Below are 14,768 nucleotides of genomic sequence, written 5' to 3'. Positions count from 1 at the left end.
CAAATGAATAGGCACAGTGAACCATCTGAAGGACCTAGGTAATATATTAGGATATAAATGAAAGTTCATGGGAGCAGAATGACAATAAGAGTGGAAATAAACCATCACAGCTTGAGTGCGTGCTGCAGAATTTGCGAGGAAAGAAGTGGGCGAGGGAAGAGACCTGAGTGACAGGGATGGCTTCCATCTTGGACAAGGTGGCGTTTAAATGTTTAAACTATTGCCAAGTTAACGTATAGCAGAAAAACACTGTTCTAAACGTCATAGAGATTTTGTTTCAAAAGCAACAGTACTATTTCAGTGTATAAATATTGTAATTGTATTGTAATTGCATTTGTATAGCGCCTACTACCCCTGACGAGGCGTCGAAGCGCTTTTTTCGGTGAGTAGCACACTACTCCAGGACCCATAGAGGATTAGTGTTGAATTAGTATGAAACATGCAAGTACATTTTAAGTGGTGGATAGCTTTGTCAATTTTTGGGGATTTGGAAGGATAGCAGAAGGATAGAAGAGGAAAAAAGGTTTGTATTTAAATAGCGTGTGGTAATTTGTCCAGGGACAGAGCCGTTTTCTTGTTTCACGACTTCTTTATTAGACAAAAGAAAAGTCCAAGACACAACATAAAGTTCAGGTCAGTTCTTTTGATGTCACGCTCCCTTCTTCGTTTGGAATGCAGCCTGAGCCCCCAATGGTTGGTCCTCCGCTTCGGGTTGAGGGAGCCGGATACCGTATGTAGAAAAAAAAAACAAATGACAGAAAACAACCGTCACTCTAGCCTCTTGTAGGTTCTCAGAGGTTGAAAGGGAAGGGAGTGGGGGGGGAGATCACCCGAACCGCCACCAACGCCGTATACAAACAAAAAAAACGGTGATGTGTGAAACAAACACAAGAGAATTCACACGACACTCGTTGCGGAAGGTTCTGGGGTTTACAGCTCCCCTCCCTCCCCTAGGTTATGGCCGCCTGCTGGGGACCCCTTTTTAAACCAGCCCCACACTCGGGAATGTACCTCTGGGAGCCACGCTCCCCGGTGAGCGTGGCTTGTCGTCTCGCGGTACCGGATCGGGTCCGGCTCCCGTTCTTGGTCCCGTGGATGGTGGCTCTGGAATTTCGGCGTCTCCGGAATTCGGTCGGCGTCTTCTTCTGGGTCGGCGATGTCTCTCCAGCTCCTCCTGGCCTCACAACTTCCGTGGTTCCAATACGCAACGTCCTCCTCTGGTCCCGTATTGGCTAAAAAGGCTGCATCCTTGTCCTCCAGCTCTCTCATTGGCACAGGAGACCAGGTCACATGAGATGGTTGTTCCTCCCGGAAGAAGAAGGATGTTGAATTAAAGGGACCGCTGCAAGTTGGGTGTCGCGTGTTCCCCGCTGACTGTGAAAGAAACACAGGCGAGACATAAGGAGGCAGTTGGTCATCCTCCCCTTCGTTTAACGTGTCCCCGGTGAGAGTTTTCTGACATAGCGCTTGTTACCCCTGATAGGGTGTTGAAGCACGCTACTCCGGAAACCCATAAAGGATTAGTGATGAATTAGTATGGTGAAATATGAAAGTAATTTGAGTGTTGGATATTAGTCAGTTATTTGGAGTGAGAAGGATAGGGGAGGGATAGAAGGGGAAGAAAGGTTTGCATTCATATAGCACCTGTTACCCCTGATGGGTGTTGAAGCTCTTTTCTGGCGAGTAGCACGCTACTCCGGAACCCATAAAGGATTAGTGTTGAAAATTAGTAATAGTGAAATATGAAGTAATTTGAGTGGTGAATATGTTATTCAGTTATTTGGATAGAGATGGGTAGGTGGCGGAACAGAAGAGGGAAAGAGGTTTGCATTTATATAGTGCTTGCTGCCCCTGATGGGGTTTTGAAGCGCTGCTTTTTTGGCAAGTAGCACGCTACTCTGGAACCCATAAGGATTAGTGTTGAATTAGTATGGTGAAACATGAAATTAATTTGAGTGGTGGATATTTTAGTCAGTTATTTGGATTGAGAGGGGTAGAAAAGGGAAAAAAGGTTCACATTTATATAGCGCTTGTAACCCTGATGGGGTGTTGAAATGCTTTATTGGTGAGTAGCACACTACTCTGGAACACATAAAGGATTAGTGGTGAGTTAGTATAGTGGAATTTAATCAAGCGTGGAAATACATTCTGTTCATTGTTAATAATGCACAAAACATACACACATAAAAATCTTCCCTATAGTCGGGTCACAGTTTTTATCTTTGGGCTTAGAAACGCTTGTGAAGTTAAATTATGTCCAGTGGGGTGCTCCCGGCGAGGGCTCCAAAGGGTCATATATATGACAATGTACTAGTACAACTCAACTATAATTTTAGAAGCTACCAGTTGAAAAAACATACATTTTGAGCCCATCAATGTTGCATCGTTTCCAGTGCATGTTGTGTCAGCAGAAAGCTGACACCATCCAGAGGTAAATCAGGAAGCAGTGGACAGCCGTCTTTGGTAGTCTTTGGCAAGCAGGAACAAACTATTAAGAGCAACAACCAGGGAAGTCTCGGTCATGCTTGATTTCAATGCAGAGTCTACCCTTGGAGTGGGTCATGCATGGTATTTTGTGTTAATGGGTTTTTATTAGTGGACGTCTGGGAAAACGGCCATTTACGAAAACCTAACACTGTAAAAAATACCACTTCCTGTCTAAGACCCACTTTAAGCTGGCCGAAAAACAATAATTTAGGTTTCTTCTGCCACAATCACAATTCAACACTCTTCTGTTCTAGCATGGCTCTAAATGAGCTGCAGAAGCCAAAAGCAAGGCCATCAGCATCTACAGTACAGACTGGGAATTGTTTCCTGCTTTCAGCAATAATGAGCTGACTGAAAAAGCACCTGATGTTTTCCATGTGTCAATTTGTGCCATATTGGGCAATAAAGATATGATGGCATTCCCAGGGGGGAACAAGACTTTATGAACCTCCAGCATGCCCCATATTGGTGGTTTGATTCCCCGCACTAATGCCCAGGAGCAGAACAAATGTTTTTATTTCTGGGGAGTTTTATATAGTGCGAACTCGGCCCGAAGGTATCAGAGCACTTTACATGAGCACCAGTTGCGTTACAGACGGACACACTCATTATGTTAGGCACGGGGAAATTAAGTGATTTGCCCAGAATTACAGGGTGTTGAGCGTCCCTGCCGAGACATGAACCCGGTTCCTGAGCTTCGAGGTTGACCGCTCAAGCAGTTAGGCCACATCTTCTCCCTTGAACTTTACTTTTTCCATGGCGCTGCAAGTCAGACTTAAGTGAGGTTGCGTTGCACTACACCGCATCTCTCCAATCAGGAGTGACCAACACCACAACGATAGTCCCACCGTTCCTGGAGGTCTCAGGGTTAGATGATATGGAAGGAGACATGTAATTCCTTCTCACCAGTGCTGGGGCTACTTGCTTCATAGAAGTAATAATAAAAAATAAAAATAGGGCCTGCATCATCACAGTTCATCCACACTGGGGAACCAAAAACACTTATCTGTGACATGCTCCTCACGTTTTCTAGCGCCTCACTTTTAGTGTTTGAATGTAACAGAGCTCCAGGTGCATTCTGGTGATTAGCCGGCTGGGCTTGCGCCACTGTCTCCACAGCAGAGGTGCAGCCCTCCACATATGACATCTGAACTACCACCTTTGCAGAACCTATTTTTATTGCCATTTTGCTAGGTGTAACTCAACTGTGGCAGTCGATTTTTCCTCTGTACCAGGTGTTTTACCAATCACCTCTACCCCTTAAAATATCTGCTTATATTATTTTCTGAAGCCCCAGCTGCCTCATCCCCAACCTCCTTGCCCATAACACCATGGTTTCATCTGGTTTAAGGCTACAAGAAATCATGCTTTTCCTTTTTCACGAGTTTCTATATCATTGTTCACCTTTTGGCACCACTGTCTCAGAGACCACCGGATCTCCATCGCAGCCGGCAGCACCCGCTGCGTGCCATAGGATTCCACCATGGATGAAAGAATCTGTGTGGGCACCAGCATTCCCATAAAGGATCCAATTGGCCAGGGAACATGATTAGCGACCAGAGTTCACAAAGGAACAGCCATTGTGGGTGCCCTCAGCTCCATCTCCCATGCAGGGTATTTTGAAGAGTAACCTCTCAGTCATTGGTGGTGAGATCTAGCCAATCATAATAATAATCTCCTGATTGAGGTGGAAACAGCGATGGGAAAGATGCTTCCCAACAAGGCTCCCGGCCTTGATAAATTGCCTGGAGACCTGTTTAGGGCACATCCAAAGATATGGGCCCCCTATTTGGTTACCCTATTTAACTGCATCTTACATGGGGACAATGTGCCCCCAACTTGGCTTGGAGCTGAAATTGTCCCTATCCTAAAAAAGGGTTGCCCATTGACCCCTTCCAACTACAGGCCCATTAGTCTAATCGATACTTCCCAAAAATTAATGGGGAGGATTTTGTTGGATAGGGTCCTGGAGTGGATTGAAGAGAAAGGGATCCTTTCCACCTTCCAGGCAGGTTTTAGGGCTGGCATTTCTACTGTCGATCAGATTTTTCGCCTGCAGGTCCTGTATTGGAAAACAGCCAAGGTGGAGGGTGGCAGCCTCTACCTTGTGTTTGTGGACCTGCGGGCAGCTTTCGACTTAGTCCCACGAGTTAAATTGTGGCAGGTTCTAGCCGATCTGGGCCATCCGCCCTATTTGTTAGCAGTCTTACTTAGGCTTCATGAAAATAACTTTGCCCAGGTGAGATGTGGCAAGCATGGTGACCTTACTGATCGATTTCCTGTTCACAAAGGTGTCCGCCAGGGGTGTGTGTTGGCTCCCACACTATTTAGTCTTTACATCAATAGTCTTGTGGACCATCTGAATAGTGTGATAAACAATGATGCCCCAAAACTGGCAACAGGTCGAGTGCCCGCTCTGATGTTCGCAGACGACACTCTGTTGTCGTCTAGAACATCATCGGGCATTCAAAACACACTCGATGGTTTTGTAAAGTTCTGCGAGCAGCGGGGATTGGAAATCAACCTTGGGAAAACAAAATTTATGATTTTCAACCCCCCTAAGCGGGTACGCCCAAACCCAGTTTTATACGGCACTCCCCTTGAAAGGGTTAAAACTTTTGTCTACCTGGGTCTTACTCTAACTGAGAATTTTAACTGGGATAAGCAGATAGCCAAGTCGACGCTTAAGCTTTCCCAGTTGGTGGGGGGTCTCAATAAAGTTTTCAAAAAATCGACTTATAAACCAGTGTCACCTGTTTTGGAGATTTTTTGTCGACAGGCCAGAGCGGCCGTAATTTATGGGGCTGATTTGTGGGGACATAAGCAAATAGAGACCCTTACCAAGGTTGAGCAGTCCTTTTTAAGAACACTTGTAGGGCTCCCCTCTAGCACGCCTCTGACTCCCTTGAAATTTGATTTTGGCCTAGTCTCAATAGATGAGATTGTAAGTGCCAGACCAATCTTGTATTGGAAAAGGTTGTGGTCGGTTCCCGAATTGGCCTCATACAGAGCTGAATTCACTGAGATCTGGTCTCTCCTTAAATCTAAAAAGATCCCCTGGCTCCAACATATCAAAGCAGCTAGCGCCTGTCTAGGACTCCCGGAACTCTGGGCTTCCCCAGAAACATTTTGTACCGGGCTAACAAAGAAAGAATTATATTCCCTGATATGTATACGGAATTTCCAAATACTTTCGAGCTCTACAATGGTGGGTAGATTGACTTCTGAGTTCCTCACAGTTAAATCTGACTCAAAATTCGAGGAATTCATGGACCTAATCGAACCCCCGCTTGCTCGAAAATTATACATCCAGCTTAGACATGGTACTTTACCAGTTAGGTCCTTTTCAGCTAAGTGGCAAGTGCAGAACCAGGAAAGTTGTCCCGCATGTAATTACAAATTGGAGACCGTTTCACATGTGTTGTTCTTCTGCCCTGTATACTCTGCAATTAGAAAATGTTGGTTAATTCCCATTTGTAGGAATTTGGGATTTCGCCACCTTAAGCAGGCCCTTAGGTCCCTAACTTATGACACCCACCCCCCTATTGTATTTGCAGTATCTCGCTATTTATATGGCATGTGGAGCAGGAGACGAATCTTTTTAAATTAATTTTTGTATTCACTTTCCTCATGATAACTTGTTGTTTAATTCCTTTTTAAAATGTAACATTATTTATTTTTTTACTGTACTTGACGATGTACTTATGTGCACTTTTATGGTCTTATGGCCGAAATAAAGTTATCACTGACTGACATAATAATAATCTCAGGCATACCATTCCCAGCTTTTTCAGCACAGTGATGCACTTCCTTAAACAGTCACTTACTTTATGTTATCAAAAGTCACCCCAGAGTACCATGCCTCAGAAATGGCGAATTCTTGTCGCAACAATGCTGACCTTTCCTGTGCCTTCCACCCCCATTAGGGACCTCTGAGCCTTGTCAACCTTCAAAAGAAATCTCCTTTCACTACATAGGTGTGTTCCACTGAGTCACCCTAATGGCAAAAAGGAAACTGGAATCCTGTGATTAAATGCCAATAAACCCTGAAGACTGAACTAGCAGAATTATCCCTAAAGAGGGTACAAATCTGATAAGCAACATAGCGATTTTGCACAATACAAACTGTACTAGAAAAGAAATGCACTTTTTCAAATACTGGTATCGGTAAAAAGGAAGTTACATCCCTGTAATGTGTTTTATCAGGGACATATCGTGGTGATTAGCTTAGTATTTTAACGAGGAATCCTAGATTTATAAAATGAATAATATGTTTTTGTGCTTAAATGTACTGGTTTTAATAAATATCTGTTTTATTATATGTGGATTTTTTTTAATAAGTATACATTGTATGATTTTAAATAATCAAACAATAAACTTAATTACTTACTTACTATGTCTTAATGGCAAACTGTGCTTGAAATTCTGTTTAGGAGCAGATGTTCCACTTGGCCGGGCACAGTACTCTTCCCTGCCATCCTGTGTACTTAGTGGCCAGTACTTTAAAACTGCAATAAGAAAGTAGGGTGATCACAAGTTGTCACAGGAGGGTGACTCCAAGCAGATATGTGTATGTTATTTGACTCACCGTGGTTAAACTCAGGCAGAGTATATTACAAATCTCATAAACGCTACAAGAGATGTGTACAAAGAAGTCAAACTTCACCCCTGATCTTTTCAGCCCATGTTGCCTATATACTGTGAATTTTGTTTTGATAGGATTTTTCAAACACAATAGATATCATCATCATCAAAACCACTTTATTCGATTATTTAAAATCATAAAAGTATACAATACATGATTAAACAATTTAAAAACGATCTAACAATTTCATAATTAAAAAAATAATTTATCTCGGTGAATCATTTTGTAAAAACTAATTCATTTCCTCCAATATGGCTACCTGTCTGTTCCTCCTTGACCTAATAGATGCAACGAGGAAGCTAGAAACGCCAAACATAGTTACAGGGGATTCCATTAGTTGTAAAAACAATAGTGCAGGTTTAATTTGTACAAATGCTTAGTCTCTCAGAATAGGGACAATAAACCTTTTCCTAGCTTCAAGGTACAAGGGACAGAAGAACATGAAATGCATGGTATCTTGGGGAGAAAAGTCATCACATTTACACAATAGATACCATATTATATTTTAAATAGTAAAGATATATCCTGCACCCGAGGCTGCCAGGACAGCTATGCAATCTAGAATTAAGCTTAGAAGCGGGTGGCAGAGCTATATCCATCTGACCACTTTCCATAGCTATAATCAGTGACTTTGTACAGGGGATCTGCAAAGACTGCAGTTTTACCAGAGTAACACTTAGGAAAATTTGGACAACAAATGCCTATTCTTTAAAACAGAGCACATGCAGCGGGTCCTCGTTTGCAGGCTCCAGCACAACAGAGGTCAAAATATCACGGGGGAAAATATGGATTTAATTACATTGTGTATAAGTACCATGTTTCAGGATATACGTATATCTACATGCTGATATTTAGGCTGGTGGAATTCTCGTGCAGTGTTTAAACTGTTTACGTAATGTGCAGTGAGGCTGGTGTTCATGGCAAAAGCAACTTCAAGGTTGATAAGAGTGTCAGATGTTGCTGTGTTCCAGTTGTGTGCCATTGAGGGTAGGATCATGTTAGGAACTGTTTCTAGCGATTAGAGTGAAGCAATGTGTACAAGTCCCACTGATGGTGATGTTCATACTATATGCCCCTTCAGATGGTTAACATGCAGTAGTGGTTAACTACTAGGCTGTCTATGTGGATCATGGAGAGGGTCACAGTTTACGTTCTGTGATTTATGTATGATAATTCTGCTGTATGATTTTTTGCTTTTGAATACCATTCACATGCATCAGTTTTCCACTTTGTTACTAGTTGGAGTTTATTATTTTTAGTAAGTAGACTGATATCTCTAGGTGTTTTTGAAGCATATGACTATGTCGCTGTCTGAGGCTATGTAGTAAGTACATGTGCGAGGATTTGATGCTGGTTTGTTGGCATGTGCCCACAATTAGGCCTGGGTGGTGAACTCCGCTCTGTTTGCGGAGTTTTCCGCAAACAGAGGTCAAAGGTAGCCAGGTCCTCCGGGGTTTTTGAGGTTGCTGGCCACAAGAGATGCCGCGCTGGAGCAGGAGCAGGTTCGAGGGTCGACAGGCCGGTAGGGCTGGGGCCAAAGCAGTTGGTGTCTTCCTCTTTTTAGCAGCTGCAGGGCAGGTCTTTTTTCTTCTTGCTCTTCTTGTAGGTTTCTATCTGGAATCTCGGGAAGGAAGGTTCAGGGGGCCCCTAAATACTAGATTTAGGGGCGTTACAGGTAGGTGAAGGCCAGGGACCAATGGGTCCTTGTCCTGGGGTGGGTACACCCCCTATCCTGCCTCTCTCCTGTGGGAGGAGGGCAGTAGCCTAATCCTGATAGGGTAGGGCCTCCCATCTTCAAGATGGCGAGAGCCCGGAGATGTGCTTCACCTCGCCTCCCCCACCTGAGGGGTGGGGTGGGCAGGCTGGCACATCCCCTGTCCTTGTATGGGGTTTCCGGCCAAGCTTCCTGCCAGAGTGGGGGGTTGCAGTGGCCTGGGGAAACTCCAACTGGCGGCATGCCTTTGAAGCTTCCCTTTGCTCATCCTGGGGGAGGAGATTTCTCACCTCACCCAGGATGTGCATTGTTGCAGGCCCGGGAGAGCAGGGGCTCTCCCACCCAGGGGTCCAGCAACGTGTCTGCTGTGTGGCAGCCTGGGCAGCCTCAGAGCAGACGTGGATTGTAGGTTAGCTGTAAGGGGGCATCTCTAAGATGCCCTCTGGGGTGCTTAGTACATTAAATCCCACACTGGCATCAGTGTGGGTTTAATGTGCTGAGAAGTTTGATACCAAACTTCCCAGTCTTCAGTGTTGCCATTATGGTGCTGTGGAGTTCGTGTTTGACGAGCTCTCAGCACCATGTACTTGTAAAAGGCAGCACTGTACTTACAGTGCCCAGGAATGGACCTGGGTACTGTAGGGGCACAGGGCTCCTGCTCCTGTGCCCACACCATAGGCATAAGGCACCCAGCCAGAGGGGTGGCTGACATATGCCTTGGCAGTATAGGTAATGGGCATGGCACACAGAGATGTGTGCCATGTCGACTCTTTGTTTTGTCCTGCACCCAGACACTCAGCCTGCAAAGGCAGTGTGTGTGTGTAAGGGTACAGGGCCTCTAAGGGTGGCACAAGGAGTGCTGCAGCCCTTAGAGGCCTTCCCTGGTCACAAGGCCCTGGGTACCTAGGGTACCATTTACCAGGGGCTGACATGTGGCCAGGGTTTGCCAATTGGGAGTTTGTGTGTTTTAAGGAAGGAACATAGGCCCTGGGCACCTGATTGGCAGGAGCCCAGGGCACAACAAGGAAAAGTGCATCAGCTATTAGGCAAAAAAAGGGGGGGTTACTGCAACAGAAACCCACTTTCTCACACATGTTAGGAACTGTTTCTAGCGATTAGAGTGAAGCAATGTGTACAAGTCCCACTGATGGTGATGTTCATACTATATGCCCCTTCAGATGGTTAACATGCAGTAGTGGTTAACTACTAGGCTGTCTATGTGGATCATGGAGAGGGTCACAGTTTACGTTCTGTGATTTATGTATGATAATTCTGCTGTATGATTTTTTGCTTTTGAATACCATTCACATGCATCAGTTTTCCACTTTGTTACTAGTTGGAGTTTATTATTTTTAGTAAGTAGACTGATATCTCTAGGTGTTTTTGAAGCATATGACTATGTCGCTGTCTGAGGCTATGTAGTAAGTACATGTGCGAGGATTTGATGCTGGTTTGTTGGCATGTGCCCACAATTAGGCCTGGGTGGTGAACTCCGCTCTGTTTGCGGAGTTTTCCGCCCCTGCGCTCCGTGGAGCACACGGAGTTCCGGAAAACTCTGCTCTGCTACTTTTTTCCTCGATTGCGCTCGCCAGTTTCAAGTTGGCAAGTACGAGCAAGGAAAATCCACATCCCGGCAAGATTTCTCAACACGGGCGGTTGCAGATGGTCGCGACCGCACGCGTTGCGAAACCTTCCATTTGCATTGAGAAAGCTACCGCTCGAATAGAAAATCTACTTGAGCGGCAGAAAAGATCTAGCACCCTCTTGCGCTGTGCATGGTGCTGTTTGTGCTGATTTTACAGTGCGGAACAAACAGCCGGCACTAAAAATCTATGCGAACGGTGTGACCAAATGCACTCCTCTGCTTGTGGAACTCCACATATTGTGGTGGAGTTTTACGCGGAGCTCCATGAACTCCGCCCAGGCCTAGCCACAATGCAGGTTTTTATTGGATTTTATATGATTTGTTGGTGCAGTCATTTAGAGCATAGAGCAGAACAGGGAGAACACCAATACTCCTGGTGGTCCACTGCATGTATCTAATTTGTGTTCAAGAGTAATTGGATTGAAAATGTTCCTAAGAATGCAGCCTATCTCCAGTCATCTTCTCAGTGTGCTATCCTCAAAGTAGCAAATGACTTCAGAGAGGGAAGTCCTAGACTGGAAACATGGTTTCTGTGTGTTGGAAACAACTTTATTGTGTAGTTAATTAAAACCATTACAATTTAGCATAACATACACCAAGTACAACAACGTTCTTATTTACACTTTGAGATTGCGCTTACTTAGCATCGCATGAGACGTTATTTCCTTATGTTGTGGCATGCCACACCGTTATAAAAATGGAAACGACAGATAGTGTAGTACGGGCCAATACTAAAATATTTTTAAGCCAATATCTTTAAAGAAGGCTTTATACATGTTTCGACTGGTTTCTGAGTGACAGCGAGCCATTTTCCCACTTTGACAATACTGTCCACTGAATTAGTAGGTTCCTCGCTTTCTTAGGGTCAGGAGAGGCAGTAGAGCATTCACGGTCAGAGCTGCGAAGCTTTGGAATGCTATGCCTCTCCATCTCTGCATGACGGAGCCAGAACCAACCGTCAGGAAATCTCTAAAAACCTGTCTCTTTAACCTTCCGTAGTTCTTCTCCTGTTGTTCCCGCTATGAATCTGCAACCCAGCGCCGGGACACCTCTGCTGGAGGTAGCCATGCACTTTATACATTTCTTCTTATTATTATTATTATTAGACTCTTTTAAATGGAAAAACAGCATCATTTTGTACAACTAAATACAGTTTGTACCTTTTTCTCAGAATGCCGAAAAAAGAATAATTGTTATCTCTGAGTGTGAATGTAAAAAAGGAATGTTTATTCCCTACCTGTGGGTGGGGAAGTGTCAAAGAAAAGAAAGGAAGTGGATAGAATGGGATAAAGAAAAAGCATTAGAAATTGGGCCAAGAAAATAGAATTGCAGAGTAAAAGTTATTGTGGACTGACTATAAGAAGAGGGATGATAGACAGAAGGGAAACAATATCAAGCAAAAGAGATGCAATACAAAATAAGGCTTGGAAACAAAAGGGTAATAATAAGCATTGAAAAAGCCAACTGATCTTATCTTTATAATGAGTGCCGAGCTACTGTCTTTGCCAATGCTTGTTTATAATTCATTGTTTAAAAAAAGTAAAAGAAAACAAATTTCAGTACTGGAAGAAAAGCAAACACATATCTTGGGATATCAAAAAACTGTTCATGAAATTCAATATTTTTAATCTTTATAAACAGCATGGTTTAGTTTTCAAGTTCAAATACTTTTCATGCAAGAGACTGTAAGAATTAAAAAGGAACACAGTAGTGTCTGAATTTAAAGGAATACACTTTTTTTTTGCATATTTATATAGCGCAAAGTCGACCTGAAGGTATTGGAGCGCTTTACATGAGCACCGTATTTATATTACACATTCAGGCACGGGGAGATTAAGTGATTTGCCCAGAATCACAGGATGTGGACGCGACCTCGAGGCTCGAACCCTGGTTTCCTGCACCAAAGTCGGCAGTTTAAACCAACGTTTAGGCCTAACTTACTTTAGAAGGACTCTGAACTAAAACACATGCTCGGGCCATTTGGTGCTTTGCAGCAGCCCACAGGGCAGATTTACCAGCAGAATACAGCATCCCAGCCCTCCCTCAGTGTAATAAATGCTGCTTTTATGTGGAAAGACATTGGAATTCATGCAACATGTGGAAGACATGCGATCAAACAAAACCAACCCAATAAAGTTTGCTCTTTAGTCAAACCCTGGCAAAAATATACCTGTTGGTGTGCTTTTACTTACAAACTGTGAGGGGTTGGGCACATTATCGCGAGCACTGTGGGGCACGGATGTGAGGTGGAAGCAGCACTTTGAAAAGAGCAAGAAAACACATGCATTTTCAAGGAATAGTCAAATAAAAAGAAAGCAGTTGATTGGTGTGAGCTGAACAAGGAAACAAACCATCCAATCAAAAGGAGGGTAACAAAGCTAAGCTGCAGGTACGGGACAAACACAAGAATCAATCAATCAATCAGTTACATTTATAAAGCGTGCTACTCACCCATAAGGGTCTCAAGGCGCTGGGGGGGAGGGGGGGTCAGTGCTCGTAGAGCCAGGTCTTGAGCTGCCTTCTGAAGGAGAGGTGGTCCTGTATGGCGCGAAGGTGGCTGGGAAGGGAGTTCCAGGTCTTCGCTGCCAGAAAAGAGAAAGATCTTCCTCCGGCGGTGGCTTTGCGGATGCGGGGTACGGCTGCCAGGGCTTGTCCGGTCCAGCGTAGGGTGCGCGGAGGAGTGTAGAAGGAGACGCGGTGGTTGATGAGTTTTGGTCCGAGGTTGTGCAGGGCTTTGTGTGCGTGGGTGAGGAGTCTGAAGGTGATCCTCTTGTTGACTTGTTGAGGAAGGAAAGCCCCGTATTAAGAAGCAAGCGAAAGAGATTGATAAGAAAGCGATCTAATAGTAAGCAATGCACTGACTCTTAGCTCACAACACGTTTTGGTACTTTCCACATTGGATTTTCAATGACAGAAAGCTGACTTTGGCAGAGACCTGAAAGGGAATACAATAGGGGGAAAAGAGCATGATTGGAATAAATTCAGAAAGGGAGACAAGTGCATAAATAAAAGAACTCTTATAAAGAAAGGAAGTCCGTGATGGAAATAATGCAAGGGAGGGAAAGGAAAAAGGGTGGATGAAATAAAGGGATGATATTAATTAAAGGAATGCATTGAAAGTAAAGACAGAAGTTACAGGAAAAGCGATGTAAGTCAGATTAGAAACCACAGGTTCCTTAGAACCTCGACTTGAAGGGTTAAGCGTCCTCCCAGCCCTCTGGCGGCTGGCTCAAGGATGAATCACTGCCCGGGAGGAGGAGGGGGAGGATGTTTTAGGGAGAGGAAGAGGGCGGGAATGCCTCTAAGAATGAAGTCATCCAGCCTAGGACCCCGCCTCTTCCTTCCTCTCCTTTGACCAATCAGGGCCCGGCCGAGCCGGCTGTGTACCTTCCAACTACCCAACGGCAGGCGGGAGGGGCGGAGCGGAGCTGCCGAGGGATATGCGCGGATGCTGACTGGGCTCCAGCTAGTACACTAGAGCGCTCGGTACTGAGGTAGAAACCGCGGAGGAAGCAGGCAGGGTGCTGTGCGGCGCGGAGACGGTGCTTAGGAAGCGCGAGACACTCACGCAGGCTCTAGTACAGGGAGTGTTGATTGGGGTACCGGGGTGCGCAGAGACTGCTCCGGGGTGCGCTGAGGTCACCTGCAGTGCGGGTTCCAGAGTGAGTCCGCGGCGTGGCAGGGCTGAGGGGAGAAAAAAAGAGACTCCAGCCTATTAGCTACCTCTTTGAGGCGGTTCCAGCATTCGCGTGCCGGGGAGAGAGTACGGACTGAGGAGGAGTGACAAGAGGGAGGGAGCGAGAGAGCGGGGCATTCCGAGGAGGCACCCATATCCTGACTGCATCTAGCGGGTCCCTGGCCTTATTTGGTGTGGTTAGGAATCAGATACCGTGGGCACAGTGAGGGTGCGGGGACCTGGTATAGCGCACACCGCAAGCTTTACTGCTTCAGTGCGGTAAGTAGCGTTGATATATTGTGTGGAGCTGACTCCGAGGGTGTCGAGCTGCGCCCTGCCTCCTGACGCACACTCTTGAAGCCCCGGTGTGTGGTGACAGGGGAGCCCCGCTCGTGGCATCAGGAACAGAGGGGTGTTCGGAAAAGGAGATGGGGGAGTGCGAAGCCGGCACGACGCCCTCCTTCGAGATGACCTGGAGCAGCACCACCAGCAGCGGCTACTGCAGCCAGGAGGACTCTGACTCGGAGCTGGAACAGTACTTCACTGCCAGAACCTCGTTCATACGGAGGCCGCGCAAGGACAAGGTGAGGCCCGGAGGGCG

General features: G+C 45.4%; 1 protein-coding gene and 1 long non-coding RNA gene across 2 annotated transcripts in view; one reads left to right on the top strand and one right to left on the bottom strand.

The window, feature by feature from the left end:
* Window positions 1-14,768, top strand: part of RASSF1 (Ras association domain family member 1) — a 273,445-nt gene that overhangs the window by 217,046 nt on the left and 41,631 nt on the right. The gene's annotated exons all lie outside the window — the stretch shown is intronic.
* On the bottom strand, window positions 581-13,483 carry LOC146797894 (uncharacterized). The gene is made up of 3 exons (XR_014968548.1): window positions 12,943-13,483; window positions 6,878-6,995; window positions 581-1,374 (listed from the first exon to the last, which is right to left on the bottom strand). It is a non-coding gene; the product is annotated as an uncharacterized LOC146797894 (long non-coding RNA).

This window comes from Triturus cristatus, chromosome 9 (genome assembly GCF_964204655.1).
Source record: "Triturus cristatus chromosome 9, aTriCri1.1, whole genome shotgun sequence".
NCBI classification, from domain to species: domain Eukaryota; kingdom Metazoa; phylum Chordata; class Amphibia; order Caudata; family Salamandridae; genus Triturus; species Triturus cristatus.
The sequence above is the reverse complement of the archived record's forward strand: the minus strand, read 5'-3'. Positions and strand labels throughout refer to the sequence as shown.